Below are 13,320 nucleotides of genomic sequence, written 5' to 3'. Positions count from 1 at the left end.
TCCTGGGAGAGGGCTATGTAGTCTGAGATAGACTTCCTGCATAAGAATGACACTTGGGATTTGGTTTCCTTGCCTATGGGCAAGAAAGCTTTGCCATGCAAGTGGGTGTACAAGCTAAAAAGTACCCTTGGACATCCCAAGCCGACATACAAGGCTAGATTGGTAGCAAAGGGTTTTAAGCAGAAGCATGGTGTGGACTTTGACGAGGTCTTTTCTCCTATGGTTAAGATGACCACCCTACGCTTAGTCTTGGCTTTGGGTACTCAGGTTGACTTGGATTTATACCAGATGGATGTTAAGATGGCTTTCTTACATGGGGACTTGCATGATGAGATTTATATGGAGTAGCCTAAGGGCTTTGCAGAACCTGGAAGGCAACAGCTAGTGTGCAAATTGAAGAAAAGTCTTTATGGCTTGAAACAAGCACCTATGGAGTGGTATCATAAGTTTGATGCCTTTATGCAATCACAGGGCTATAGCCGGAGTGCTATGGATCCGTGTCTTTACACAAAGAAAGCCCGTGATGGTTCTTTATTGATTTTGGTACTCTATGTGGATGATATGTTGATAGCAGGGAAAGCTGATGATGAGCTAGATGCTCTTAAGGCTCAGCTCAAGAAGAGCTTTGAGATGAAAGATCTGGGACAGGCCGCTCACATACTTGGTATATGCATTACATGCGACAGGCATCAGGGACTCCTCTACTTGTCACAGAGGGAGTACATTCATAAAGTCCTTGAGCGCTTCGGCATGCAGGATGTAAAACCTATTGGTTGTCCATTGCCTTCTTATGTGAAGGTATCACAAGTTGATTGTCCGCAGACAGAAGAGTAGAAGGCCGAGATGGCCAAGATTCCCTATGCATCCGCAGTGGGCAATCTTATGTATGCCATGATAGCCACTCATCCAGATATGGCCTTTGCAGTTGGTGTTGTGGCACGCTATATGGCTACACCTGGCAAGAAGCATTGGGATGCCGTGAAGGGTATCATGAGGTACCTGAAGGGCACTGCAGATATGTGTATATGCTATGGCAGCTAGGATACAGGAGTCGTGGGGTACACTCACTCTGATTATGCAGGACATGTAGATAGTAGGAAGTCCACTTCCGGCTATGTATTCACTATGCTGGAGGTGTTGTTTCTTGGATGTCCAGGGTGCAGAAATGCACAGCCCTTTCTACTACAGAGGCCAAGTATGTTGCAGCCATTGAGGCTTGCAAGGAGGCCATTTGGTTGGGTCATTTAGTTGTTGACCTTGGTATTGATGCTATCCCTACACTGCATTCGGATTCTATGAGTGCTATTCAGTTAGCCAAGAATCCGGTCTTCCATGCGAAGACCAAACACATTGAGGTGAGGTATCACTTTATACGTGGGGTCGTTGAGGACAAGTCTGTTGATCTTGTCAAGATCTCAACTGACCAGAATCCTGTAGATTTGCTCACGAAAAGCCTCTCTACAGAGCGCTTTGCCTTCCTCAGGAGGTTGGGGCGTGGGATGAGATGACGTCTTTCCTCATCCTGTTGTACATGTGTACATGTTGTACTATATTTTTTCTTTTTCTTTTCACTCCTCACTGGGGCAGATTCGCCTTTAAGTGGGAGGTTGTGGGGGATAAAGGCGCCTCTGCCTAGCCGCCCGTGTATTACTACACTGACAGACCGCCATTGCACACTGCAGGTGGCAGACGCCTGTCACCATCACTTTATTCTTTATTTTTTAGTGATAGTTTGAATAAAGGAAGGCCCGGTCACACATTATGACTGTTGGAGTTCCCATTTCTAGTCTCTTCCTTTCTTGCTCTTGCTCTCCCGCCATAGCTCTCGAGTCCAACCTTCGATCCGTTGCTCCCTTTCAATTTTTGTTTGATTAAGTTAGCTCAAGATTGATATCCCACCATTGGATATTCCAACCATCTATCAGGTCCCTCACCCTTACCCCTTTCTAGAATTGGGGTCTCTTTGATGTCCATACAATGTGTCCATTGATCATTTCTTCTCTCATCATAGGACCAGTCTAGGAATAAAGTTAATATGACCAAAGTCCCCCATTTGGCTCCACACTACCATAGGAGGAAACCTTCTATGTAAGTTTGACCTCATAATACATGATGGCAATCTCACGCGCTAGGTAGTAATACATATGGCCAAATGACATCCAATCCTTGCAATACTCAAGGGAAGAGCACAATGCTAATCTCAATTTTTCCAATCCATGATAATTTCCATCAACCATATCCATAACAACCAATGTAATCTTCTATAATCATGTCCACAGATAGCCATACTAAAAGGCGTAATCATCTTTACCAAATACTAAATCCTTTTTAAGTAATCCATGACATTTACAAATACATCCAAGTCAATATCATTTACAAACATAGTCAATCCTTTATAAACACAATAAATATTTTACAAACATAGTGAATCCTCCCCCACAGTGGTCATCACCACTCCTACCATTATTGCCTCTTATTGTCAAAGCATGTACATTCTTTTGGTTAATCTCTTCCTTCAAGATTACACCCTCTACATCATGCAATTTTAGCCCATCAGTAGGCATATTTGCACACATAGCAGTATGGAATGTATCCCATGACTCGAGCAATATAACAAGCAAGAACAAGGGAGGTAGAATGCCTTAAATTTAGTTCCATGTGAAGATAAGTGGCTGAAAATAGAATCACACTCATCTAAGTGGGCAGATATGGAAGTTTCCTCCTTCATATGAAGGTCCATGAGTTGTTTCAGCTAATGCATCTAAGAGACATGGCTTTGCTTATCATAGACATTCTGAATCTTATCCCATAACTGCAAAGCAATCTTCCTGTTAGAGAAAACATTATAGTAAACCTACTTAGAGAGTGACAAATGATTATAGATTTATGTAACTCATCTAGTTCAGCCCAATCCTCTACATCAATACATTCAAGCTTGATACTCTCATGTCTTAATGGTTTAATTTGTAAATTTCACACTAGAACCTGCCAAATTTGTGCCTTCCAATAGTTGTAGTCTGGTGGTCCCCTCCGTCTCCCATTCTCTTTGAACCAAGTGCAATGGCAAGTCCGCTTCAGATCAAGTAATCCTCTAAAAGTGGGACTCGAAGTTACTGATGCTAGCTGGCTGTTAGGAGACCCATCCGATATTAGGAACCCAAAACTTCAGGTCGATCCTAGTGGGTTTGGCCAGAACTCTCCCATTGCAAAGTAGACTCAGTAGGGCTTAAGTGACAAAACCCGTGATGTTCCAAGGGAGCACCGGGCAGCATCATTTTTGGAAAACCTACTGATGGACTACTAAACGGTGTGCCGTGGATTGAGACTAGCAGACACCTCACAGTTGGTATCAGAGCGCACGTTAGTATAGATTACGACGTAAGATTAAGAAAAATATTTTTTCTAAGCATAGCCTAGGACATGTTTTCTTCTCTTTATTAATGTATGTTTTGAATTATGGCAGAGTAACAAATCTTGGAAGCGATTCTTGATCTTTCGAGTAATGTTTATATCAGTTATGCATTCATCTAGTTTTACCTAGGGAATTCAGATGATGCGGGTACTAGATCAGTTGTGCAACCCCTCGCCTCTATATCGTGAAAGACGGTGGATGATTAGTGGAGGATATTGCTATATCGATGCAAGCCGTCTAGATTATCTTCAAAATAATCTGAAAAGGGTAAAATGGATGGAAGATCTTAAAGTTGTTAAGATCTATCTATTTCATGAGGCCAGTGTAAACTCAACCATGTATACTAGAGGCAAGAAGATCAAACTAAACCAGTATATCCATGGGGAAGTTATGAAGATCATTTCGGCTGATAGAATAAAAGTCATAGGTCGCTCTAGCCGTCGCAACTACAAAAAAGACAGATTTTCTGAACTCCCTCAAAAATATAGATTTCTAGATATTTACTCTCTGAATCCAAGTTACTTCATAAAGGATGTATCAGAGTGTCATACTTAGATTGTAGTAGGGAATCCTTTCTTGAAAAAAAAAAAGATGAGCCTGCGAGCCATGTGAATAATGTATTTCCTTCCATCTGATTACCTTGTACATCCGTTGTAATAAAAGATTGATTGATACTTATCAATCAGAGAAATAATGCAACCTTATTATTATTATCTTGAAACCTCTGAAATTGCAATTTAACCTTAGCATGGGAAGAGAGTTTATTTGAGAGTTATTTCAATAAACTAAGCAAGAGATAATGTGAGTATTGAACTCTATTATTGACGCTATATAGATTTGTAAAATTTAACTTATGAATTTCTAAAAATTTCCCAGAATCTCGCACCCACAATAATTCCCAACGAAGCTCAAGAGAAAAGGAATCTTTTGAAGCAGGTCAAACCTCCAAAGTTTGACGGGAAAGGTGAAAATGTGGAAGCCGATGCAGAGATTTGGATCGAATCTATGGAGGATTATTTTATTGTTGCTGGAACTATTCCAGCCAACCAAGCCATGATAGCTAAGCTAAAATTAATTGGCGAAGCTTGACTTTGGTGGAAGTAGTGGTGCCAAGATCAAGGTGTCCCTAAAAATACCATTACTTGGGATTTGCTGAAAGAAGCTATAAGAGGAAGGTATTTGCCTCCAGCTTATCACACCCAAAAGATGAACGAGTTCTTCAATTTGAAGCAAATGGGATTGACCTTGGAAGCATACTACTCCAAGTTTGTTTCCCTTCTTAAATATGCACCCCCCATGGATATTGTTCAACAGGTGTCCAAGTTTTGCAATGGGCTAAATTATCCTCTAGACACTCGTTTAGATGCTTTGATTTGAGCTGCTCCTATTGTGCGGGAAGTACAATCAAAGCCTAACAACAATAATTTCTGGAGCTACAATAACCATAACAAAGGAGGATTCAAAGGTTAAGCAAAAAGAACCCAAGGACAATTTTACCAAGGACGGAAGAAGAAGGTAAAATCCAATGTAGTTGGAAATTTTGTTCCTACCCAGGGAAACAGGGATGGTCTTAGGTGCTTCCATTGTAATGAGACAAGACATTTCAGGAGAGATTGTCCAAAGCTTGGTAGGAACCATCACTAAGGCCAATTTCAAGGTCAAGGCAGAGCTGCCCAAGGCCGTGGCCAAGTAGCTATGGCAAGAGGAAGAACATCAAATATTACCCTAAAAGAGACTAATAACGAGGAAGACCCTACTTTGGAAGAAGATATTAAAAGAGCAATTGTTCATGCTGCATTCCACAGGAAAGGACCAAATCGTCATTATTTGGTAATACAAACACCGACTAGTCGCTAAGGTAAATCATTTAAAGTTTTGATTGACTGTGAAAGTACACACTCATTTATTTCACCCAAGTGTGCTAAGAAGATAGGAATAGATACAGTAAGTGCATCAAAGCTGCTTGTGGAATTAGCAAATGGAAAGGAAGTACTTTCTACACAGCAAACTGCTAAGGTAGAGTTTAACCTAGGAGAAAACCTTTCAAGTATGAGGTTCAGACTAATGAAATTAGGAGCCTATGAATGTTAACTAGGAATGGATTGGCTGATTCCCAATTATGCTCATATCCATTATGGAAAATGTGAAGTCACATTTCAAGATTTGAATGGTGAAATAGCAACTACACAAGGTGAAACAGGGAAACCTAAAGTTCAATTAGCAAAAGCTTCTTGAATTGTGAAAGAAAGGATTACCTATTTACTTGATCAAGCTTAACAAGATAAATCAAGATGGTTATGCAGAAGAAGAAGCATCCTGGTTAAAAGAGTACGCCGACATATTTCCTGAAGAGCTAACTGAGTTACCTCCAGAAAGAGAAGTTGATCATGAGATCAAACTTGTTCCAGGAGCTGCTCCATTGGCAAAGAGACCTTATAAAATGTCTATTCCTGAAGCCATCGAACTAAAAGAGCAACTCAAGCAACTGCTAGAACAAGGATATATCCAGCCAAGTAGTTCACCATGGGGAGCCCCAGTATTATTCCAAAAGAAGAAAGATGGAACTCTCCGTCTTTGTATCAACTCTGAGGGCTAAACCAGGTGACAATAAAGAATAAGTACCCAATCCCTTGGATAGATGAGCTTCTTGATCGTCTACAAGGAGCAAATATCTTTTCTAAGATTGATCTTCGGTTAGGATATTATCAGATTAGAGTCAAGAATGAAGATATTCCAAAGACCGCCTTCAACACAAGATACAGTCATTTCGAATTCATCGTGATATCATTTGGATTGACAAATGCTCCAGCTACCTTCAACAGGTTAATGTAGGACATTTTTAGACCTCATCTTGATGATTTTGTTCTTGTATTCTTTGATGACGTCCTAACTTATTCTAAGGAGGAAGAAGATCATGAACCACATCTTCGCATTGTCCTAGAGACAATGAGAACACACAAATTGTATGCCAAGAAGAAGAAGTGTGCGTTCTTCAAAAGGAAGATTGAATACTTGGGATTCATAGTGTCTGCTGAGGGTATATCAGTAGATCCTGCCAAGGTCAAGGATGTTCAAGATTGGCCACCCCCAACCACTATCAAGGACGCGAGAAGTTTTCTAGTCCTAACAGGATGGTATAGGGTATTCATCAGAAACTATACTCAAATTGCAGCACCCCTTACAAACTTACTTAAAAATCAAGTTGCCATTAATTGGATGCCAATCGAACAGTCTAGCTTTGAGCAACTAAAGCATAGTTTGGTAACTGCTCCTATCTTAAGGCTACCTGACTTAAGCAAGGAATTTGAAGTTGTCACAGATGCCAGCTCTCTTGCATTGGGATGTGTACTAATGCAGGAAGGACATCCTGCAGCTTATCAAACCATGAGCAGAAATATGCTACTCACGACCTGGAGTTATTGTCAAGATTGTGGGAGAGAAGGAAGGAGTCTCACTTGTAGCTTTCTTGCTTGCACAATGGGGGAATACACACAGAGGTGGAGGCTGAAAACAGTTTTCCTCTTCTCAGTTGTGTAAGCCAAAAGAACTCTTATACAAAGAAATAGAAGAACCCTATATATGGGTCTCAAACCAAACTCAACTAACTAAGGTGGCATACTAACTGAGCCACGAACTAGAGTAGATAAGGATAGCTATCATGTAGCTATTATTCATGGGCGGTGTACCAACCGCATCTGCAAACTGACAAGTCGGTGACATAAATGCACAATGGTCACCCTGGCATATCACGAGTGGAGCTCGATATCTCAACACTCCCCCTCGAGCTCAATCCCAATTCCTGCACACCAAGCAGGTCTCTGAACTTGCGCAGCTTCTCTGCGCCCAATGCATTCGTGAATATGTCAGCTACCTGATCCTCTGTGCTGACATAAACTAGATCAATAAGACCTAGTAAAACCCTCTCCCGCACATAGTGATAATGCACCTCAATGTGCTTTGTTCTAGCATGATAGACTGGGTTATTTGCCAAGTGTATACTACTCATGTTGTCACAATAAATGACAACTGGTCCATCTGTAGACTGATGCATATCATAAAGTAGCTTATGCAACCAAGCTATCTCACATGCAGCCATTGCTGCACCCCTGTACTCAGCCTCTATGCTCGATAAGGCAACTGTAGGCTGTTTCTTACTGCTCTAAGTGACTGCAGCACTCCCAAAAGAGAACACATATCCACTGGTAGATCGTCTATCAGAAATGCTACCAGCCCAATCAGCATCAATGTATCCATGCAACTGTATCTGAACCCCAGTCTCATAAAATAGTCCATACTGCAATGTGGACTTCACATACCTGAGTATACGTCTAGCCGCATCCAAATGCGGTTTCCTTGGAGCCTGCATAAACTGACTTACCAATCCAACAGCATAGCTCAAATCTGGCCTGGTAATAGTTATATAAATCAAGCTTCCTACTATGTGTCTGTACATAGTAGGGTCTTCCAGAAGCTCACCTGCATCTGCGCTCAGCTTCACATTCTGCTCCAAAGGAACTGAAATAGGCTTACAGCCTGTCATCCCATATTTGGACAGCATGTCCAATCCATACTGCCACTGCAAGAGCTGTATCCCACTTGGTGATCTAATCACCTCAATGCCCAAGAAATAACGCAGCTCTCCCAAATCCTTCATCTCAAACTTTTGCTTCAATAGCATTTTCACATGAAGGATATCTTCATCACTGTCACCTGTCATAATCAAATCATCAACATAAATGACAAGTAGCATAATACCTTTCTCTATTTTTCTCACATAAAGTGAGAAATCTGCCTTGGAAATCTGAAAGCCAATAGTGACAAGATACTGTCCTATCTTGTCAGACCATGCTCTAGGTGCTTGCTTCAAGCCATACAATGCTTTCTTCAACCTGCAAACAAACTCAGGATGAACAGCATGCACATAACCTGGTGGCTGCTCTATATATACCTCTTCTTGCAAATCACCATGCAAGAAGGCATTCTTTACATCCATCTGATGTAAAGACCATTCCTTTGATGCTGCCATAGCAATGACTGCTCTTACGGTTGCCATCCTTGCAACCGAACTGAATGTTTCTTCATAATCAATGCCATATGTTTGTGCATACCCCTTGACTACTAATCTTGCCTTGTATCTGTTCACAGAACCATCTGCATTGTGCTTCACCTTATAAACCCACTTACAGCCAATTGCATTCTTACCTTTAGGCAAAGGTACCAATTCCCATGTAGCATTTGCTTCCAAGGCATCCATTTCTTCATCCATGGCTTTCTCCCATTTTTCTTTTCCCATGGCTTGCTCAAAAGAAGTGGGTTCTGGTTCCTGTATCACCTTGACCATATATGCATAGTGAATGGCTGTAAATCCATCATATTTCAGCCTAACCACAGGATACCTAACTTTGGTAGACCTGCGCAAAGTGGGTTCACTCCCAGGTGCTCTCAAAACATCCCTGGTCTTCCTTACTCCAGGTGTAACAATAGAAGGAATACCCAACTCATCATCAATGCTCTGTTCTGAGCCACTGGATTCACCATCCACATAAGAGCGACCTGCATTCACATCAAACATGGGCTGATCTACCTTCTCTTTTCCTTTTTGTGATACCTGCATACCACTATCTGCATTGCTTTGAGAAGATTCTCCTGATCTCAATCTGCCTGTCCATGGCGAAGAATGTGAACCACTGCTAGAGGACGCCCCAGGTCCACTAATATTTTGTGACTGTTGCTGTGAATTCTGTGCAGCATTACCATTTTGTGCATCTACATCATCGATCACATTTACTGGTTTATACCAACTACTCATCTCATCAAAAACATCTCTGCTCACTGTAAACTTACGAGTAGAAGGGTTATAGCATCTATACCCTTTTTGCTGCAGAGAGTAACCAATAAAGATGCACTTCTCAGCTTTTGGATCCAACTTGGATCTCAACTCATCTGGCACATGTACATAGGCAATGCAACAAAAAATTTTCAAATGAGAAATATCTAGCTTCCTACCAGTATACCTCTCCTCTGGAGTCATCCCATGTATTGCTGCAATGGGAGTCCTGTTCACTATATAGACTGCTGTAGCAACTGCTTCAGCCCAGTAAAAATCTGGCAAGTCTTTTTCATTGAGCATGGCACGAGATACCTCTCCAATATGCATGTTTTTCCTTTCTACAATTCCATTTTGTTGTGGGGTATGACTGCATGAATATTGCTGCTTGATGCCATGCTCCTGTAGAAACCTTGCAAACTCATTTGAGAGGTACTCTCCCCCTCCATCTGACCTTAGGCATTTTATTTGCAGGCCTGTTTCTTTTTCAACCATAGCTTTAAGAGTTTTGAAATGCCCAAAAACTTCACTTTTATTTTTCATAAAATACACCCAAACTTTTCTGCTATAGTCATCAATAAAAGTGACAAAATAATGACAGCCTCCAAGAGATACAGCTTTAGTAGTCCACACATCAGAGTGGATTAATTCCAATGGCTTCTTACTCTCTTGAACATGTCTAGGAAATGGTTTCCTTTCCTGTTTTCCAAACTGACAGGCTTCACATACCTTATGCATTTCTGCAACCTTGAATTTAGGCAATCCTGCAATAATATTTTGGGCCTGCATTGATTTAAGTCGCTGTACATTAACATGACCAATGCGTTTATGCCAGATATCAATATCTGCAACTACACCAGTCCCATGTGCAAACATTGCTGCACTCAATTCAGGCATGTCTGCATCCAACGTAAACATTCTGCCCTTCTTCTTTCCTTTTGCTATCAAGCGACCTTTATTTTTCATATCCTCAACAAAGCATCCATGAGGATTAAATCTGACCTGCAAGCCCTGCTCAACCATTTGACCAACAGAAACCAGATTCTTGGTGATTTTCGGGACATGAAATACATCAGACAAGTATTTCTTTTTCCCATCCTGCATAGACAAAGGAAATTTTCCAATCTGCACAATAGGATGTGCAGTATCATCACCAGTCTCCACAAATCCTGGTTTTTCCATTTTCCTTGCATCCTCCATCCATTCTGCATGACTTGTCATGTGGTTTGATGCACCTGAGTCAACATACCATACATCATTGCTTTCTTCTGCACTTGTCACAGAATTGTTCGTGTGCTGCACCATGAACAAATGCTCATTTCTATCATCACCCTGTCTACTAGAAGATGTATAATTCCCTTGTTGCAGTTTTCCATTCATGATGTCATTCTGCTTTTTATAGCAGTCTTTAGCCATATGACCCATTTTACCACAGTAGTAGCATTCAACATTGCTGTTTGCATTTTGACCTCTTTGCCATCCACCACGACCTCTTTGGCTCCCCCTACCTCTAGAGTTACCACGTCCTCCTCCATAGGACTGGTTTTCTTGAGTTTGCTGCATATTCTGATTTCTACTACGGCCTCCAAATCGGCCTCCTCTACCTCTGCCTCTACCTCTTCTAGCATTTGAGTAGAAGACAGTTTCTTTTGAAGTTCCTCCTGAAGAAGATGCACCACCATTTCTCTGCTCCTCAGAAATTAGAAGAGCAATCAACTCCTCAAAATCAGGAAATCTTTCATGAACTGAAATGGATGTCCGAAACTGTGCATAATCCTTTCCTAGACCATTCAAGGTCACAGAAACTAAATCATCATCTTCCACTGGCGACCCAATGGAAGCAAGTGCATCTGCAATCTTCTTCACCTTCATGTGGTAGTCATTGATGCTCATACTTTCTCTTTGCACATTATGCAACTCTTGCTTGAGCTGCATTTTTCTGGCTTGCGTATTTGTGCTATACATTTTTGACAAAGTATCCCATGCCTCCTTTGGCGTACTTGCATCCTGAATATGCACAATCATAGAGTCTGAAATACTAATAGACAGCTAGTACATAACTTTCCTGGCTCTCTCATGCCATGCTTTGAATGCTTGCATTTGCTGTTGATTGGGAACATCAGGAAGAACTGGTTCTTCTTCATTTCCTGCAACAAATTTCCAATATCCTTTTCCCATAAGGAAATTCGTCATTCTAAACTTCCATGCCTGGAAGTTGTTCTTATCAAGCTTTTCAGTGACAATCTGTGAAAGAGAATCAGACGCCATTACAGAATACTACAAAAAATTCTGTCACTGCAAAAAACACAGCTTCACCCTCACAAGGGCAAATCTGCAAAACTGGCGAAAGTGGTATTTGACCACACAGTCACTTCCTAGTGACGATTTTGCATAAACAGGAACCAAGGATGATTCTGAAACTCCCAATGTCTCTGCGCACAAGCATACGATGCAATTTCTACAGTAACTTTTCACCGACCTGTAGAACAGTGGTCGCACAACATAAAATAGGGTCTTTTCCTGAGTGCGTGCAGAAAACTTCCGCCTCCAAAACAGGCCCCGAAATGGCCTCAAATAAAAAAAACAGGGTCGCCAAGGGCTAAAGCCCTTTTCCCGCAGCATATACTGCCCTCTTGCTTCACCGCAAAGGGCGTCTCAACCTGAGACAATGCACTCTTGCAATTTCCGGTTGTGCTACCTACAGAGATCTGCTCCCAAAACAGAAAATGAAAGCAACACTGCTCCTCTTACCAGAACACCGCGAGCTTGGCTTGCTTTCTTGAGCTCCTTACCACGAACAAGGCTCTGATACCATGTCAAGATTGTGGGAGAGAAGGAAGGAGTCTCACTTGTAGCTTTCTTGCTTGCACAATGGGGGAATACACACAGAGGTGGAGGCTGAAAACAGTTTTCCTCTTCTCAGTTGTGTAAGCCAAAAGAACTCTTATACAAAGAAATAGAAGAACCCTATATATGGGTCTCAAACCAAACTCAACTAACTAAGGTGGCATACTAACTGAGCCACGAACTAGAGTAGATAAGGATAGCTATCATGTAGCTATTATTCATGGGCGGTGTACCAACCGCATCTGCAACTGACAAGTCGGTGACATAAATGCACAACGGTCACGCTGGCATATCACGAGTGGAGCTCGATATCTCAACAGTTATTAGTTGTGATTCATGCTCTCAAATTATGGAGACATTACTTGCTTGGAAACAAGTTTTCCTTAGTCACAGATCATAAAAGTCTTAAGTGGATTTTTATTTAGCCTGATCTAAATATGAGGCAACGACGTTGGATCGAGGTTCTACAGGAGTATGACTTTGAAATTAAGTTCAGACCCAGTAAAGAAAATGTAGTAGCAGATGCCCTTAGCCGTAAAGCCTTCCTTAATGCTCTTATCACTGAAGAACCATCTAGGTCAGAAACTTTGGCTACAATGGTATCAATGCCAACTAATCCTATCATCGAGTTGACCAAGGATGAAGCAAATAAGGACCCAGACTATCAACAATTGCTTTGGGAAGTTCAAAATAAGGAACAAGATCCCAAACTCAAGACTAAGTATTAAGAATTCTCTATAGATGAAGACGAAGGACTTGTTTATTTCAGAATGAGACTATGCATTCCTTCAAGTCAGACTCTCAAGAGAAGGATACTTTGGGAAGCACATGATTCTCCTTTTTCAGGACACCCAGGGTATGCAAAAACTCTTAATGCTATCAGGAAAAGTTATTACTGGCAAAAACTCAAGGGTGATGTACTTAAGTATGTCATTGAATGTCTGAATTGCCAAAGGGTAAAATCTGAACGTGTCAAGTTACCAGGAAAACTCCAGCCACTTAACATTACCCAGATGAAATGGGAATTTATTAGCATGGACTTTGTAGTTGGGTTACTTTCTGTACAAGGAGGATATAACTCAATAATGGTGATAGTAGACATGCTAACAAAGGTCACTCATCTTATCCCAACAAAAACCAATTACAAAGCTTCAGATATTGCTAGAATTTTTGTAAAAGAGATTTTTAGGTTACATGGGTTACCTAAAAGGATCATCAGTGACCGCGATTCTCT

Source organism: Lygodium microphyllum, chromosome 6 (genome assembly GCF_053477565.2).
Source record: "Lygodium microphyllum isolate KBCC chromosome 6, Lygodium_microphyllum_v1.1.10, whole genome shotgun sequence".
Classification (NCBI taxonomy): domain Eukaryota; kingdom Viridiplantae; phylum Streptophyta; class Polypodiopsida; order Schizaeales; family Lygodiaceae; genus Lygodium; species Lygodium microphyllum.
This window is presented reverse-complemented; position numbering follows the sequence as displayed.